The following is a 19,944-nucleotide window of genomic DNA, read 5'->3' as shown; positions in this document are numbered from 1 at the left end:
AAATTTGCTTTGACACAGGAATGTTGACACTACAACCTGGGCTCAAATTTGATCACATACTTTTATCGAAAGCATGGCCAGCAGTCTAGGATTTCTGTAATGCGTCAGTACTTGAATGTACTATACAGCTTTAAATGTAATAACATTTGAAAGGCTTGCCCTAATACTAAGAGGGGTTGTAGCATTCTTGAGCAGATGCAGTTTTAAGTGCTGTGCCATTCTCAGAAGGGTGACCAGGAATACTGAAGCTTTAGCTATTCTTTTCCAAATTCAAAAAGGATGGTTATCTCAGCCTGCTTCCAAAGGAAAATGGAGGCTATATCCAAAATAGGTTTCTCTTTCCTTTTGGTCTTATGTAATATAAACTGTACTCTTATTTTTATTAGAATTTATAAAATGATTTAAACATAGGAAATAAAGACTTTATTCAATTTGCTTTATCACTTGTAGAATTGTTTTCTGACAAACCTAATTGTGACAGCCACGGAAATATTAAAGGCTGACACCCGCTATTAAGTTGGAATTTTTGATGAGGTTCAAAGATAGATCTTCATGACCTAGAAAAATAAATCAAGGTCAGCAATTGACTCATGCAAAGTCTTTTCAGCCATTTATATTACAATGTAATTTTAGCAAAGTGATGATGCTCTATCCTGAAAGAGCTATAACCTAGTCACATTGATACATATTCATTGTGTGATGAATAAATGCAGAGAAAGGGAAAATATGCAGAGGAAATTGCCTATATTATTCATCATGAGGAGGTGCCACGTACTGCAAAGCTACCTTGAACATTAGTTTCTGGATCTCTATCTTTCACTGATACACAGATTGCCTTGGTTTACTCTAATTTTTCTAGTATTCATTATTATTATTACTTACATTTTAAATGTGGTCCTATTGTTTGGACTGATGTTTAAAAAAAGCATTACTTTATAACTGAAACATTTTCTGTGAATGTAATATTAAAAAAGAACTCTAAATGTTCATAGGTGTGTCTTGAAGAAACACTAAACTCTGCAGAGTGTGTGTTGATGTTTCCCATGATCCAATGACTTTGGGAATGAGAGGACAGAGATGAGCATATTTCTGGATGCTTCTTTCTCATTCATGTCAGGTTTAGACAATCTATTAAGTCAGATTTTGGGAGTGGTTCTATAAACAAGAAAGAAAAACCTGTATGTGGTCATGCAAGCTGGAGATGCAATTTTTTGTTTGCAGTATTTTATTTCTTGGATGAACAACAAAGGGTTGATTGGAAAGCTGCTTGCCTGAAATATGAAAGAGAATAGTTAATAATTTTTTTTTGGTTAAAAAAGTATAATGAGGTAGCTGATTAGCCTTTCCCTTGATATTAATCAAGAGCAATTCCTTCCTTGTTCTTTGGAGAAAACAAAACAGAAAAACAGAAAAGATCAAACAGCACAGCTGTGGCTTAAGGATATTATGACAAAATTGCTGTACCAGAGGAAATGAGAACTATATAGAACATGGGTGGACAAGGGGTTTTCTTCCTCTACATATCCAGGAGATTTCATTTGCCTTTCACTTATTCACTGCTTCAACACAATGCTCAAGCATGGTGTACATAACAAGTCCTATAAATCAATTTTATTTTTATACAGACCAGTAAAATATGTGATTGGATATAAATTTCACCAGTGTTTAGAAGTTATTCCTCCTCTCAATTGGGATAGATTCTCCAATCTCAGGGTCTTTGATTATGCTCTTTGTTGAACTGTGTCCTCTCAAAGTTTTACATGGTATTTCTTCCACCAAGAGTGTGTCACGTTTTTCTTTATATAGTTGGTATGGAAAAAATATACATATATATATAGTTAGAATGCTGGAAATGCCCTAACTTTATTCTGGAACATACTATTTATCATTCTGAATATACTGTTTCACATTATCTGTACAACTTCAATTGAGAATCACTGAAATAAATCCATCTTATGCATCTTCGTATAAAGACATTTTTAAAGTAAAATTTTTATATTTTATTTAAAAATCAAATGATATGTACCTTTTCAAAGAAAAATTGTGAGTTTAAAAATAATTCCTGGAAAGTAGCATTACACAGAAACTAAGGTTCCTTTAGATGACTCCTTATAATCAAACTCAGATGTTATAAAAAGAGAAAAACAATTTATCTTTTATTTGCCACTGATTAAATTTTGATGTCATGTCAACCTTAATTGCAGACTATAATCTCAAATTTGTGTTTTTATCTCAAGAAGATCACAAGTGTTTCTGTATGTCATAAACATGACCTAGCTATAGTTGATTGGATGAGTGAGGCAACTTATTTATTTATTTATCTTTTCAACAAAATGCATAATTCAGTGCACACTGTATTAAACATTTGGATAAAAGAAATGTACAAGTAACAAATAAAATTATTTTAATAGATATTCACATCTATAGGATAGATAAGGTAGGTCGTCCTACCTTAAGGTAGGTGCATTCTTCTGCAGGTAAGTATAAAGGGAACAGGCCAACACATTTAAAAAACTGCAGACTGCAAAAACTAAATCCCATCAGAGGCTGCAGGGTAGCATAAATAGGATTGTATCTCTGTGCATTTCCAGTAGTTAATATGCAGATAGAGCACTTTTGTGGAATTGGTTTGGCTCCTGTTCAGCTTGCAGCAATATCAATATTAAATCTCTAATACAGCTGAATAAGTAGAGGATTAGCATATTTCCAGATTAATTTTACTATGTACCTTGATCGTTGATTTCTTGTGTGGGAAAAACTAGTTTTGAAGCCATACCACACCAAATGATTTCCCTCTAAAGACAGAAAATTACAGACATTTTAGGTTAAAAAAAAAAAAAACTACTTGTGACCTTAAGAAAAGTAAAAATGGAAGATTCCTTTCGGCATTATTTTAACATTGTGTGTTGATAGTTTTGTACAAATAGCATTTTTTTAATACAGTAGATGATCATTTGACCTAATTTACAAAAGTATAATATTTAAAATATGACTGATTACTCTTTCTATTTTTGTCTGCTCTATTTTCTGCAAGTAAGCATGAAAAAGGTATATAATTTCCACTCATGATGTTTTTTTATAGCAAGTTCGATTTTGCTTGTGCTTCACTGCAATATTTTTCTTAAGAGATTTAGCACAATAAATGCAAAAATTAGAATATCTGCCACTAGTGTTATAGATTTTGCCAGACAGAACCATCAGTATGAAAAAAAGAAAATTAGAAACACACACACGCACACACACACACAAGTACCACCACTGTAGATCGCTCTTCAGCCATTACTGTGACAAAATAATTGTGGGACCAGTGGGATGAGCCAGACCACATGGGCACATGATACCTAGTCTGTGACAGAAGGAAATGTGCTATTAAGAAAGTAGCCAATGTAAGGGCATGCTGTGTTCTGACACTTCCTGCACTGCCTGGGACTACAGAAGGCCTTCGATGAGTGAGTGTCAGGGCAGTGATTACTATAATTAAAACATACATAGATGACACATCTGTAACTGTTTAAAGTTCCGGCAGATGAAGACTGGTCAGGATGGGAAACCTGCCATGGTGCCTGTGGCCTTAAGATATCATCGGATTCAGGTGTTAGAGGTAACATCTATGTAAAGAAAGAAGAGCCCCAAGCTCAAGAATTCTGCTGGCCTCAGGAAAACAAACTATAAGAATCTATTTATGTTGTGTTTTGAAAGAAAAAAATGAACTTATGGTCTCCAACCCATTCTATTTTTCTAACCAGGCAACACAGACTGAGGAGGTTTGTGTTTTATGTTTTGTAGTAAAGTTAGAAAACATTTCTCCTGTGAGAGCCTAGCAATAAAACAGTCTGGAAAATCGTATTAATTATCATGCACTGGAGGTTGAATTGACAAGCATCATGCCAATTAGTGCCAGGGCTTACTCTTACTTTTCAAATGTACCAGCACCATGAATAACTACTATGAGTATGAGAACCCTGTAGATTGGGTGAAAAGGGGCAGGATATATTTGCAGCACCTGGTTAACTTATTTAAAAACAATCCATTGTGTAACTCACTGCTAAGCCTCTAAATTAGCTTTTTGGCACAATGCAAAAACGTGTGTGTGTGTTTAATTAGTAGACTGGTTTAATATGAATTAACAGTTCTATGTATTAATCTATTTAATAACACTGCTAAAGATACAAATATTTTCCAAAAATGGTAATTGATGAGGAATAGTTCTAGTATATTTTAGAAACACTTTATTTCAGAATAGCTTTAAATTTACAGAACAAAAATTGTGAAGCAGGAATATAAATAGTTTCCATATGACCCTTATACCATTTCTCCTATTATTAACAGCTCCTGCTATTATATTTGTCACCATTAATGAAATAGTCGTCTATTTTTCAAACCAATTATACCTGAGGAAAACTTGTGGGCACTAAATGCATGTTATGAAAACATTTTTTTCAAATTACTTTTTATCTAAAATGCACATGAATTTCAGTCACCAAATTTGTAAATTTATGCTAGAATATTAAAAGAAGATTTGGGAAAGAAAAATCCCCCATTTATACTAATTAACATATTCAACAAATATATATTATATACTTGTGTGAGTAGAAGTGGTTATCTAAGGGGCGATACCTTGCTTAAGGACATATTTTAAACATCTTTGGGTGCCTTTCTTGAAGTCACAACGAATCATTGGCACTTAGTATTCAGCTTAGAGAGCTGAACTCTGATGTATTAATTGCTCCAGCTAAAGTAGATAATTTTCACCTCAAAACATCCCCTTGTCTTTTCTGCTCCAAGAGTTTTCTCCATCACAGAAGCTTATTCATCCAAAGGTAAGGGCAACCTCAAATGAGAAGTTAAAGACCCCTATGGGCTATGAAAAATCATAGACAAATGCATGAGCTTTGCTATGCTCAGGTCAGATACTTTGTGACATTCACTACACAGTTTCTAAGAGGATGCCCAGTGGGTTGGGACCCACTCTCCCACAGCAATATCCCTTAAATTAACTTGCATTTTATTTCATTTTGTTCTCTCTTGTGGCCATATTCAGGTATGACATGGGTCAAAATACATAAGGACACATTTCATGCAGAGAACTATCTTTGCTCTTTCTCTGTGATTCTTGCCTTCGGCTGTCACTGAATGTTCTTAATATTGACTGAATGTTCTCGCTATCAACCAAAAATAGTAACTTACCAATTGTGCTGGCTACTGTTAAACCAATTTAATATATATCTACATGATAATTAGGTGTATAGAAACTACTCATCAACACAAACGTCAGTCTTATAATGAAAGAGATAGGCAATGCTTACATAACAGATTGAAGAAAGTAAATTTAAATGGTGTAGGGACAGAAGGTAGAGATTACCAAATACAGAACCTTGTCACAACTCAAAATTACTATGGCTTAGTGAGAGAAGAAAAAGAATACCAAGAAAGTCATACTAATTTAGGCAACAAGGTAGGAGGTAAATATTTAAGGAAGGTACACATATGAATAGGCATCATTTGTTTCAAAAAGCATGTATAAATTGCAATCTGCAAATGTTGATGCTACAGAGAGTTAGGTTATGTTTAATATGCAACTTAAGAGGGTAGGTAAATGTGTAATACATTTTAGACAAAAATATTTCAGATAATCAATGTTAATGTGGTATGGTTGATGGAAATGGCACCTGGAAACTGCTGTAATGTAGATTACATTATTCCCTATGATTTTGACAGATTATTGTCTGTTATTAGGTTTTTCATCATACTTAGATTAGGAACAAATTTTTACACCACTGCACTATTTAAAATTTGAGATAATTAGTGAACTGTCATCAGCATAAATCGTAGCTAATATTAATACCCATTCATTTATTCAACAAGTATTTATTGAGTACTATGTTAGGCACTATGCTGGAGATAGAATTTTGTAAAAAAAAAACACAAATTCTCTACTTTCATAGACATACCCTTTAATAAAGTCATGTCATCCACAATCTCCTTGTAAGATTCTGCTAGTTTTATTTATAGCTAAAGGATATATTAAGCAATAAAGACACACAACATAGGGACTTAACCTACAAAGGGAAAGGTTTATGAGGAAGTCACAGTTGGGCTCACTTCCAGAAGGTTAATAGAGACGAATTGTCGTTGAATGATTATGGACGGAAGAATTTGGGATTGACCAAAATTGTCTTTTGAACAGATAATTATGGTTGTAATGTAGCAAACTGAATAAATAGTCCAGAGTTGATGCTATAGGCCAACTAGGAGGCTTTGGCTATGTTCAAAGGAAAATAATAATTTGACTAGAGATGTAATCATGGATTTGAAAATAATGGTGGAGTTTCAAGAGATAGTGAAGTTCAGTGACGTGCTAGAACTAATAGATATAATTTGAAAGGAAGAGAAACAGGTGGAGAATGATGGCTATTTTTTTCCTTTGAGACTATAACCGGGATGAATGGTTATGTTAGTACATGTGGAGGCAGAAAAACTACAAGACAATGGTCTTTCCAAGTGAATTTTCAATTTCCTTTTGGGCAGATTGAGTTCGAATAGTTACTGAGATGCTCAAGTGAATTGTCATTTAGGCACTTGAATATATGAGACCAAGTCATGTTTAGAGATCACATATCATTGTTATACAGATCATAATTAATTTTGATGGCATAGGGAAAATTCCCAGAAACAGAGTGTATGACAAGATGGTGAGGTGAGAAAAAGCTTTGCAGGTCTCTGGTATTTAATATTCAGATAGCATTCAAAAAACTACAAAGGAGAAGCCAGTGAGGGAGGGGAATACCAGAAAAATGTGTAACCATACCAGTGAAGGGAAGAGAGTGCTTCAAGAGAACATGTAAAAATCACTAATTTGCTTTGGTAGTGGGAAAGTCAGGAAGAACAGTAGGCATATTTTGGCTCTACCATTACATGATTACTTATTAAACTGGCAGAAGTTAGTGCTTAACATACATATACTCCATCAATGGAAGTTAGATGGCTGGTTGGGTTTCAAACATCCCTAAAGCTACTTGACACTCATTGTAATCTAGGGGCCACTGTGTGCAACACCAGCATCCCATATGAGTGCTAGTTCAAATCCTGGCTTTTCTACTTCCTTTCCGGTTGCCGCTACTGTGCCTGGGAAAGCAGCTGAAGGTGGTCCAAGTATTTGGCCCCTACCCTCCAACATGGGAGACCAGGATGGAGTTCTGGACTTCTGGTTTCATTCTGGCCCTGTTGTTGCAGTTATTTGGAGAGTGAACCTGAGGGATAGATTATTGTAAGATCCTGTCTGTCTTTCCTTCTCTCTGTTAGTCTGCCCTTCAAACAAAATAAATAAATCTCCTTTTTTTAAAAAAAAAAAAAGTGTTTCCTAAAGTAATTCAAGCAACTAAAAATTCAGAGCTGTGGTTGTTGCAAACCTAATTATAGTTAAAAAACATTTATTGAAGATTGCAAGAAGGGATGATGGTTCTTTTTAGGGCATTTTCCAAATGCAGTCTTCTACTATGCTACTCAAGTTATTGCATTTGCTTTTTAGTGTTGCATCTCCTCTCCTCTCCTCTCCCTGATAGTCCACAATGGCTTCAAGCTGTAGTCAGAATACTTGTTACCAGAAACTAGTCCCTTGTACCCCAGAGCAATCTCTGATATGTTGTATTTATGACTTAAGTTTAGAGTTGCTTATTTTTGGAAATTGCTTTTCAAAAAATGTTTTATTAATGTATTTTATTTGTATGGAAGAGAGAGTGAGAGAGGGCAAGCGCTTCTGGTGGCTCACTCCCCAAATGCCTGCAGCAGCTAGAGCTGGGCCAGGTGAAGGTCAGGTGCCAGGAACTCAATTTAGGCCTTCAAGGTGGGAGACAGATGCCTAACTACTCCAGCCATAACCTGCTGGCTCCCAGGGTACTTGTTAGCAAGAAGTTGTGACCAGAAGTGGAGCTGGAATTGAATCAAGGCTCAACAATGTGGCACATGGGCATCCATAGCAACCCATGAGTATTCAACTTGCTTTGTTAAACACCCACCTCTTGATGCAGACTTCTAATACAGATATATATTAAATATATTTAGAGGTAGCCATCTGAACTTACTAACTGCTACTTTTGCTTGATGTTCAGAACATTCACCTGTACCTTCAAAATAATAACTTGTGTTAGCTGGTCTTTGTGCCTTTAGTGTATGTAAGAAATATCTGGGGAGCCTGTTAAAAACTCTAATCTTAATCTTCTCGGTCAGAATTTCTGATTCAGTAACTCTTGTTTAGCACTCAGAAATCTTAATTATTAAAAAGCTACCAACAATTCTGACATATATTGAGCACTTAGTGTAGGGGGTGTAGTGACTTAAAATTATGGACTGTCTAACTGGATATACTGGAAATGAATCTAAATCTGTCACTTAGTAGCTGTGAGACCGTAGGCAATTTACATAAGCCTAAGTTTCCTTCCATGTAAAATGAGACTCAAAATAGCTGCTACATCTTAGTTTCCTTGTGAGGATTAAATGGTTTAATCATAAAAATATTTAGCACAGTCTTGGCACACGCTAAGGGATTGTCTTAGGTTGAGTTTTCTGGAGAACAAGGCCTAAGACAAGGATTTGACTGTAGTTGCTTAATTAAGAAGTGATCTTTGGAAACAAAATAAAGGATAAAGGCGATGGAGAGGGAATGGAGAAAAGCTGGGAGAGGATAAATCAATGAATTGGGCAACTAGGGTCCAAAACCATGGGAAACTTCCTGTGGGGAATCTATGATTGTCCCACCAGAGAAAGAAAGGCTGGGGACTTGATCCACCAATTCCTGTTCCTCGTTGATTGAAAGATGCTCCAGGGAGGTAAGTTGGCCTTCCTTCCTGGCTGTTCCTAGGCATGGGTATTCAGTTTTCCTTGGCTTTAGATAAAGTCTTACCTCTCAAAGCTGAAGCAGCGCTGGCAACTTGATGAGGACCTTGCTGGTGTATGTACATGGAACTGTCAATCAGAGCTAGGCGTAGAGTAGGGAGTCAGGAATTGCCTGATGGGACTCTTCACAGGCACCTGCTACAATGAGTAAATCTAAATGACAAATTATGTATCCTGTAAATGTTGGCCTTTTTCTTTTTAATCAGATTTTAGTCACTGTGAGAAGTTCTTTATGTGCCTATGTCACTTACATCATGAAAACTTTTTGGGATATGACTTTGCCCATTTTATAAAAACTGTGACTGGAGAAATTCATGAAAATTAAAATGTACACTATCACATTAAGAAGATGCAGCCTTTTTTTTTTAAGGTTTATTTATTTATCTGAAAGTCAGAGTTACACAGAGAAGGAGAGGCAGAGAGAGAGAGACAGAGAGAGAGGTCTTCGATCCACTGGTTCACTCCCCAGTTGGCCACAATGCTGCAGGGCCAGATCCAAAGCCAGGAGCCAGGAGCCTCCTCTGGTTTCCCACGCAGGTGCAGGGGCCCAAGGAATTGGGCCATTTTCCACTGCTTTCCCAGGCCATAGCAGAGAGCAGAGAGCAGAGGAGCAGCCAGGACTAGAACAGGTGCCCATATGGGATGCCTGCACTTCAGGCAGCAGCTTTACCGGCTTTGACACAGGGCTGGCCTCAATGCAGTCTTGTTTTTAAAAGTAGTAAGATGTCTTGACACACCTATCTCTCCCTCAATTGGAATGTTTGTATAATGATAATTTATGTTAATGAATAGGAATAGCTTCAGTTTGTATACTTAAAGGACCAAGAATTTAAAAAGAAAAACTTTAGATATTTGGTTATCAAACATTAGAAGTCATTCCAATTCAGCAGATTCCTTCTCTTCACAGTTAACTCTTCATTATTTACTGGGTAAGTTGTACACAGTTGACCCAAGCCTGTTATCTTCTTCCTCTTATCTTATCATTAAGTAGTTCTTCCATGTAAGGCTGGTTGTGAAATCCAGGTCCAGGTGAGTTTTATAATACATGAATATTTCTAACCTCAGTTTGATGAAAGTAACTTGAAGATTACAAAAGATAAGCTATTTAGTTAAAATATCTTTGAATTATAGAATTTTAGAATTAAATATTGCCTTAAAATTCATAGATTTGGCTTAGCTCATAACAGGTAAGTTGTTTTGTGTCAAAGTTTTGAAAAGCAGAACTGAAAATGAATGTTGAAATTATTTTTGGAGTGAATAAATTCAGAAGAATATAGAAATAACCAGCAGTAATTAATATCTAATGACATTTTGGCAGATATTGGTAAAAAACTATATCAATTTTACAAGGAATATTTATATAATAAAAGATAGGATATGATAAGCCCAGACTTAACTGCCTGATTATCTTAAATTAAAAACAAGTACTTGAAAATTTCAACTTCTTTGGTTAATATCATGAAACAATATCATGCAATATATTTCCTTTAAGAGCCTTCCTTATTCCAGCACAGAGATGAAACAATGCCTAAACAGAGTCTTTTTCTAAAAAAAAAAAAAAATGTTTTGCTGAGATTGAAATGTGAAATTGCTGATGTGCTGAGTGATTTTGAAGTGGGACTTGGTGCTGTGTCTGCACTTGGGCTGAGCAGCCCAGCTGGGCTGGTTGTTCTGTTGGAAGGAATACCTGCTGGTAGAGTAGCTGGCATGAGTTCCTTGATTTTCTGAATTATCATATCCTCATAATCAGTCCTAAGCCATGACACCATTATGAAGACTGCAATGCTAGGTTCCAGGAGTGTATCCAGGAGATTGAGTTTGAAGTGGAATATTTTATTTAGCCTCTTATCATTCAGTGTGTGGTGTGTGAGTGTGTATGTGTGTGTGAATTTATACATATATGTATATCCACATAGATTTTTGTGTTTGCCTTACCTAAGCCATGAGCCACTCGTGTTAATTTATCCTAATGAGGTTTTAGACCCCCAGATGTTCTTCAAGTAGTTAAGTAAGAAATATCATCTCACTTAAGAAGGCTGAATCACATAAAATATATTTGGATTGTGCATACACTTAAGGAAGAAAAAATAATCATGTCTTACAGATACACTGCAGGGTCCAAAATAATGGATGCACTTTTAATTGAAAATGACAATGATATTCTTTCCCTAGTTTAATGATTAGCTCTCTTTTCATGAGAGTTGGTAGATGAAGGCAATTGTTCCATGACAATCATGTTTTTCTGAAGTTCCAATATTCCTTGCTTATCCCTTCAATATATTTTTTTTAAAGATTTATTTGAAAGGCAGAATTACATAGCAGGGGAGGGAAGGAAGGTGAGAGGGAAGGAGAGAGAGAGAGAAAGAGAAAGAGAATCTTTCATTTGTTCATTCGTTTCCAAAATGGCCGCAATAGCCAGGGCTTGTCTAGGCCAAAGCCAGGAGCCAGGAACTTTTTCCAGGTCTTCCCACTTGGGTGCACAAGCCCAAGCACTTGGTCTTCACTGTTTTCCCAGGCATATTTGCAGGGAGGTGAATCAGAAGTGGAGCAGTCAGGACTCGAAACAGTGCTCATATGGTAACAACCTGCTATGCTGCAAGTCAAGCACTCCATCAATATTCTTTCCCCAGTAACTTGCAAGAAACTTAGAATTTCATAGAGTCATTATAGATTCCAACAATTAATGAGGATTTGAAGTTTTAAATTTGGAGGACAGCAATTATAATCAATATCAGAATAGTAATTCATATTTTGTAGAACATTTTGATAGGGTTAAATCATATGTCTTTCTCGCTCCATACTATTTCTAGTGCTGATATGAATAAGTTTATATTGTTTAATATGCAGAGGTTTGAAGATAGGTAAGGCAGAGGATGGTGTAATGACATAAACTGAGATGTATGTCCAGAAGAGGAGCCCATGTTTGTGGAGAATTATACATCTAGATCAGGAACATATTGGGTCTGTCGGTAAAGAAACATCCATGTGGAAGAATCAGCAGGTTGTTTTAACATGCTCTGCTGCATCAAATGCCAAGATTCCCTCACATAAGTTAATGGTATTTACTTTCTCACATTTGTATGACATTATGAATTCATAAAACAAGCTCAAATTAATTTGGTGATAAGAATGTGAGCAATAATAAATAGCAAAATAAAAATCTCATATATTTGTGCATATAGTCATGAAGGGCATACGTTAAATTTTCTGGGTCAAAATTGCCCCCAAATGTTGATGACTCTCACATGAATATTTTCAAGCCAGATTTTTTTTGATAGCCTATTTGACAAATTAACATAAATATTTATAATGACTTTCTAACTTTGTGAAAGACAGGATATTATTTTTTTCCATTCATCCAATATCTGTCCCTCCCATATGTCTAGCTCAGTTAAAAACACCTGAAGTTTATAAAATTATCTTCAAGAGTGTGTATTTTTTAGCTTGTGGAATTTTCTTTTAAAAAAAGCCCTTGAATGGAATATGCCATTATTTCTATCATTTGAGCTTCATTTGGAAGTGGTCATCAAATAAGAATATAGTTTATAATTGGCCCTTTTGGTCACATATGGTTATTATGACCTGTGTTCCTGGATGTAAAAATACATCAGTAAGGCATTTTATGTTTATCTTCTAGTCTAAACAACTACAAACAAAACAACTGAATGAAACTGATCTTTTCTTAAGAGGTTCACAGCTAAGGGAAGAGGTACATGATAGCAATAATGATAGAAATAATTTCACCAGACGAATTCTATTGTTTTGTCTCTTCCATTTTCAATGGACAAAGTACTTTACGTCATTCCTAATAATCCTGGCCATGTCTTTTCTGGAAAAGAGATGGCGCAAGGAGGAGAAGAAATCATCTTATTTGGCTTATTTATTATTTAATTCTGAATTATACTTCCAGTATTCCCTCTGAGTGTGTTCAAGTGTCTCAATGAATTTGTAAGTTGCAGAGTGCACAATCTAAATGCAGGTTGCTATAGTCTCATGTCAATTTATAGAGGCCTTCAGAGCAATAGGTCTGTTGCTTCCCACCTCTAATCAATTACAATTTAAAATTGGCTACCAGAGACAGATTAAAGACCAAAAGAAAGTATAAAATCAAACTTCAAAAAATTTATGTATTTGAAAAGCAGAGAGTGACACAGAACGAGGGATAGATAGAGGAAGAGAGAGGAGAGAGAGGAGATAAGACAAAGAGAGAGAGCGAGAGCGAGAGAGAGATCATCCATCTGCTGATTTACTCCCCAAATGGCTTAAACAGCCAGGACTTGGCCTGGTCAAAGCTGGAGCCATGAACTTCATTCTGGTCTGCCACATATGGGTGGGAAGGGCCAAAGTACTTGGATCATCTTCCAATGGCTTCCCAGGAGCATTAACAGGAAGCTGGTTTGGAAGCCAGGTAGCCAGTAATCTAATCAGCACTTCAGTATAGGATGCTGCTGTCACAAGTGGCAGTTTAACCTGCTGTGCCACAATGCTGGCTGCCCAGATCAAACACTTTTAGAACTTCTTTCACAAGGCCAGTTTTTCATTGCAGCAATTCAGCCACCACTTGAGATGCCTGCATCCGGTATTAGAGTACCTGGCTCAAGTCATAGCTACTACATTTCAGATCCAGGTTCCTGATGTTTTTTTAAATTTAAGATTTATTTATTTATTTATTTGAAAGGCAGTTTCCAAGAAAGAGGTATAGAGAAAGGTGGTGGGGAGAGAGAGACAGAGAGAGAGGTCTCCAACCACTGGTTCACTCCCCAAATGGCTGCAATGGCAGGAGCTGAGCTGATCCAAAGCCAGGAGCCAGGAGCTTCTTTTGGATCTCCCACATGGGTGCAGGAGCCCAAGCACTTGGACCATCTTCCACTACTTTCCCAGGCACATTTAGCATTTACAGGGATCTGAATTAGAAGTGAAGCAGCGGAGACTTGAACTGACTCCTAGATGGGATACTGGCACTGCACGCAGCAGCTTTACCTGCTAAGCCAAGCTCCGGCCCCTCAGGTTCTGTTAATGTGTCCCCTGGGAGGCAGCAGGTGATGCCTCAGGTACTTGGGTCCCTGATACCTGAGTGGGAGATCCAGATGGAATTTTCATTTTCTGGCTTTGACTTGGCCCAGCTCTGGCTGTCATTGGCATTTGGAAAGTCAACCAGTGGATGGAAGATCTCTCTCCAGTCTGAGTCTCTGCCTCTCTGTCTCTCTGCCTCTCAAATTAAATGAAAAAACAAAAACTTATTATATGTATCTAAAATGTTCCAGCGCTGAAATACACAGGGAATTTGATTTTTTTGTGTCTATGTGTATTTTTTGTGGATTATGATTGCTATATGATACAATATTTTGATAAATATAAAACAATGAAGTCTACATTAACCCAGCATGATAGTGATTATCTTTAAAAGTAAATATTTGTATCATGGATAAAATCTATGAACCAATTAGTGCAATTATTCTTGTTTGATTGCTTGCTGTAGCAGTCTAATATACTCCTGGAATATGGCAACACTCAACAAGTCAGCTAAACCTTAAAATAAGACTTGGAGAGTTTGTCCAATGTTGCATTCTGCGATTGTTTGCTTTTAAAAATTCCTATTCTTTTTTATTATTTATTTATTATTTTTTGACAGGCGGAGTTAGAGAGAGAGACAGAGAGAAAGGTCTTCCTTTTCCGTTGGTTCACCCCCCGAATGGCCTCTACGGCCGGTGCACCTAGCGGATCCAAAGCCAGGAGCCAGGTGCTTACTCCTGGTCTCCCCATGCGGGTGCAGGGCCCAAGCACTTGGGCCATCCTCCTCTGCCTTCCCGGGCCACAGCAGAGAGCTGGACTAGAAGAAGAGCAACTGGGACAGAATCTGGTGCTCCAACTGGGACTAGAACCTGGAGTGCTGGCGCCGCAGGCGGAGGATTAGCCAAGTGAGCTGCGGCGCCAGTCAAAAAATTCCTTATATAATACTTATATAAAATAATCATATTCAAAATATTACTATACTGCTACCATTTATGCATCTGGGGAGTTCACAGACACACAAAACCAATCATAGTATCTTTCTGGAGATTGGATCTATAACCCTTCATATCAAATTTTATAATTTATTTATTTTGTTATTTATTTATTTAAAAGGCATGGCATTAGAGACAGAGGGAGAGACAGAGAAAAAAGATACTTTACATCTGTTGTTTAATTCATCAAATGCCTGCCACATCTGGGAATGGGCCACACCACAGGCAGAACCCAAAAACTCCATCTGGGTGTCTTATATGGGTGGCAATATTCCAAGTACTTGGACCATTTTGTATTGCCTCTATGGTACGTTGTCAGTTGGATCAGAAGCAAAGTGGTCAGGACTTGAACCAAGCATTCTGATATGGTATTCGGGTGTGTTCATTCTTTAAAATTAATTTTCACAGTCATAAGGGATTTGAATAAATTCTTTATTAAAGAATTTAGAATTAGGATTGAGTTGAGAATTAGGTTATTAAACTGAGTGATAAATACATCAATTTAGAAGTAAAAACTTATACTTTCCCTCAATAATTAATTTCACGTTTCCATTATACAAGTGTCCTTGGAATAAGAAAGATCATGATGCAATGAAAACAAAGATGAACTTTGGGGCTACCCATTCCTTGATTTTGTTCTGGCGGTGTCACTAAGTAAATGTGAAGCTTGAACAAATTGCTTAATTTGTCAAACCCTGGTTTCCTTAGGTAACAGATGGTGATAATCTTAATTAATAGGGGTACTGATAAGTCTTAGGGAGTCTGAGGGGTGCAGATGTTGTGTCTGTACACCAACTCCTTCACCAACACCTCCAATCCATCCTTTCTTGGGAGGTGGTAACCACTTTCTCCATGGCACCATTTTTCTGATATGTTCCAGGAGCCTTATAGATTCTTTTATTATTTTAAAATTATAGTGTATAAATATAATATATAAAATTATAGTATTATAAAGGAATAATATTCCATTGTATTTATGTACCACATTTTCTTTGTCCAGTCCTCATGATGAACTCTTGGTTGTCGTGAATAGAAATACAATAACATGGAAGTGCAGATGCCTCTTTGAGAAGTGGACTTCATTTTCCTTGGATATATATACCCAGAAGTAGGATTGCTAAATCACGTGATTTAGATTTCTGGGGAACCGCTATACCTGTTTTCCACAATGGCTGTCTTAATTTACGTTCATTTCAACAGTGACAGGGTTTTTCTTTTCTCCACATCCTTGCCAACATTTGTGATCTTTTGACTTTTTTGGAAATAGCCAGTCTTACTGGAGTGAGGTGATATGTCATTGTGGGTTTTTAAAAATTTTATTTAAGTTCTGCAAGTTTCATATATTTCATTATGTACAGATTTAGGAACATAGTGGCACTTCCCCCCTTTCCTCCCTCATGCCCATGCTCCAATCCTTCCTCTCCCTCCCTCTCAGATTCCCACATACTATACTTCACAGATATATTATTTATTTATTTTTTTGTTTCCCAGACACATTTCTTCTAAAAAGTGTCTGATATTAATGTGAGATAAAAATATAGAGCTTTAACTTTGTAATTTCTATTAAACTGCTGGCAGTTTTTTGTCTTTTTTTTTTTTTTTTTAAGATTTATCTATCTATTTGAAAGTCAGAAATGTAGAGAGGCAGAGGCAGAGACAGAGAGAGAGAGGTCTTCCATCCACTGGTTCACTCCCCAGATGGCCACAATGGCTGAAGCTGGACTGATCTGAAGCCAGGAGCCAGGAGCTTCTTCCAGGTCTCCCACGCGAGTGTAGGAGCCCAAGTGAAGTAAGCAGGCATATAGATTAAAATTGATTCGGTTTGTGAGCTGGAAGACCACGCCTTCACCACGCCCCTGGGTGACCTCACGTACTACCTGATACCTTTGCCACACCCCTGTGTGACCTCATCCCCCTACCTGTCCACACCTGGGTGCCCACCAGCCAATCAGGTTAATTAACCACTCCCCTTTGGAAGTGGGTTAAAACCTGGGACAAGATGTGTCCGGCCCTTCTCTTTTCCCTGGCCTCTTGCCAGGAGGGGGCTTGCTGTAGCCCTGCGCCCTAGGCTTCTTGGCCTAGATACTCCTCCATGTAGCTGGTTCCTGGTTCTCGGTATGAACCCTGATTCACCTCTCTCTTTTTTAATAAAACTCTCTCCTATGCATCTTTCTCACTAAATAAAAGCTTAAAAGTACCATGCTGCCTCATTTATCTGTGCTGGTATTTAGAATTCTTCTCTAAATATTAGGCAAGAACCCTCTTGGGCTTATAAATATTGGGGATTTATTAATAAGCATATGGCACCCAAATTCCAGTAGCATACATGGAACCCCAGATGGCGCTTCTGGGGAACTTTAAAGGACCACATTTTTGTATAAATTTTAGAGGGTCATGTCCAATTTCATAAGGACTTGGGCCATCTTCTACTGCTTTCCCAGGCCATAACAGAGTTGGCTCGGAAGTGGAGCAGCCGGGACTAGAACTGGTGCCCAAATAGGATGCCAGCACTGCAGGCGGCAGGTTTTTCCACTATGCCACAGCACTGGCTCCATATTTTTTTCTGACATTGTTTCACTGAGGATTTAGTTCTTGAAAAGATCTTTCTTTTGAAATTTTCTGTTTTCAACTTTCTTGCTCATCTCAGCTCTAGGCCTCATCTCATTCTTCTACGTAACACTTAAAACTCAGTGTTCTAGATTCCTAAAATTTCCAGGTATACTTACATCAACTGCAGTTGCTCTTTTGGTTGTCCTGCTGCATCTTCATTTTCAGTCCCCAAGAATTCAGGTCATGTTGTGTTGCACTCAGTCATGAATCTGTTAATGCTTGCAATAGTTTACACAGAACTTCTACATGTTTTTTTTTTTTCTTTTTAATTTTCAAAATATTTAGCCTGCCATAGTGGTAGAAATTAGATCCCCCTTGAATTTTCATATCAGGATTTCTTGTTCCCTAGAGTTTTTGTTTAGATTCATGGATTCATAATCTTTTGAATTGAATGCTATTTTTTTCTTTTTTTAGTAGACTATTCTTTAAGTTTTCAGGGTACTGATCCATTTCCTTTTAAGTTTCATGTAAAAATATAAAGCTAGGATTGTATTGATTGAGAATAACAAAGATGTAAAATAACAGTGCTTTAAATAAGGAACTGTTTCTCTCATTCAGATCTGGAGGGGGTTGTCTAAGCTTGCATGGTAATTCTCTTGCAAAAGAGCTTTGCTGCTCCTACTTCCTCTCTTCTGGCTTGTGATATTGCATATCACTTTAGCCACTATTTCCAGTTTTAGGCTGTTGGTCAAAACAAGGAACAAAGAATTATAAAATTGTAGAAAGGGTATACACCAATAATTTCATAGGCAAAGTTCATAGAAATGGCTACATGACCCTCTGGTTTATAAATTATTGATCAGAACTTTAAATATATTGCTGAAAGTAGTAGAGCAAATATGATCCTCATCCATTCTTTGGGTAATAAATTAAAATCTGTGACAAGAGAAGAAGCATAAAATCAGTTTGGAGAGAAACAGCTTTCTCTGTCACATTTATTTTATGACAATGTATGTTTTCCAAGAAGAAAAATAAAGGACATTCCACTCCATGTTACCAACTCCTATCATTCACAAAAATGTGTGAGAACATGTCATTAATGTCTTCAAAATACAGTCCTGTTTTCTTTTTGTTCTTGTTTTTGTTTTTGTTATTGTTTGGGTACCATGTGTTAAGATTAACCCCAGCCGGCGCCGTGGCTCAATAGGCTAATCCTCCACCTTGCGGCGCCGGCACACCGGGTTCTAGTCCCGGTTGGGGCGCCGGATTCTGTCCCGGTTGCCCCTCTTCCAGGCCAGCTCTCTGCTATGGCCAGGGAGTGCAGTGGAGGATGGCCCAGGTGCTTGGGCCCTGCACCCCATGGGAGACCAGGAAAAGCACCTGGCTCCTGGCTCCTGCCAGGATCAGCGCGGTGCGCCGGCTGCAGCGGCGGCCATTGGAGGGTGAACCAGCGGCAAAGGAAGACCTTTCTCTCTCTGTCTCTCTCTCTCTCACTGTCCACTCTGCCTGTCAAAAAAAAAAAAAAAAATAGTAAAAAAAAAAAAAAAAAAAAAAAAAAAAGATTAACCCAAACTGTATACTTAACTGATCCTCAGTGAACATTTCTGTAAGGAATTTTCCTAAATCAAACAATATTGTTTGAGTTATTTGAGTGATGCCTTCCCAGATTGAGTGGGACCGTGATGGGACTTCTTTTTTTTTTTTCTCCATTGCCCCATAGTTCTTACCCAAATTTTACTGCATTCTAGAAGGATGGGGTATATTTAGAACTTTCAAAAACAGGTATATGACTGTTAGGGTATAACTTGTTTCAACTTTGCTACTTCACTGATTCATATCATTGGTTAAAGATCACAGATTTGTTTTATTGCAGAAGAGAGATGAAAATAAATTTAAGGCAGCCATAAATTGAGATTCTCTGTGTTATATTAATGAGGCATTCACTGTAGCAGGCCCAAAACTCCTTTACAGTGTGTTACAGTGTTGATTTTTTTCTGCCATTTCCTGAGTATGTGTCAGTAAATAGGGAAGAGATGAGTAGTAAGCCAGACTCCATGTAAAAAGAAATTTCTCCTTTATTTATTTATTTATTTATTTATTTTTTTTTGAAATAGTTCATCCATCCATGCTTATTGCAAGGCATTAGGATAAGGGCTTCACATACATTACTATTTTTAAAGATTTATTTTATTTATTTGAAAGAGTTACAGAGAGAGGCAGAGACAGAGACAGAGATCTTCCATCTGCTGGTCTACTCCCCAGGTGGCTACAACAGCCGGAGTTGTGCCGATCTGAAGGCAGGAGCCAGGATCTTCCTCTGGGTCTCCCACATGGGTGTAGGGGCCTGAAGACCTGGACCATCCTCCACTGACCACACATGCCACAGCAGAGAGCCGGATTACAGGAGGAGCAGCTGGGACTAGAACTAGTGTCCATATGGGATGCCGGTGCTTCGGGCCATGGCTTTAACCCGCTGGGCCACAGTACCGGCCCCCAT

This window comes from Oryctolagus cuniculus, chromosome 14 (genome assembly GCF_051225735.1).
Source record: "Oryctolagus cuniculus isolate XC-2025 breed Fujian yellow rabbit chromosome 14, ASM5122573v1, whole genome shotgun sequence".
NCBI lineage: Eukaryota > Metazoa > Chordata > Mammalia > Lagomorpha > Leporidae > Oryctolagus > Oryctolagus cuniculus.
This window is presented reverse-complemented; position numbering follows the sequence as displayed.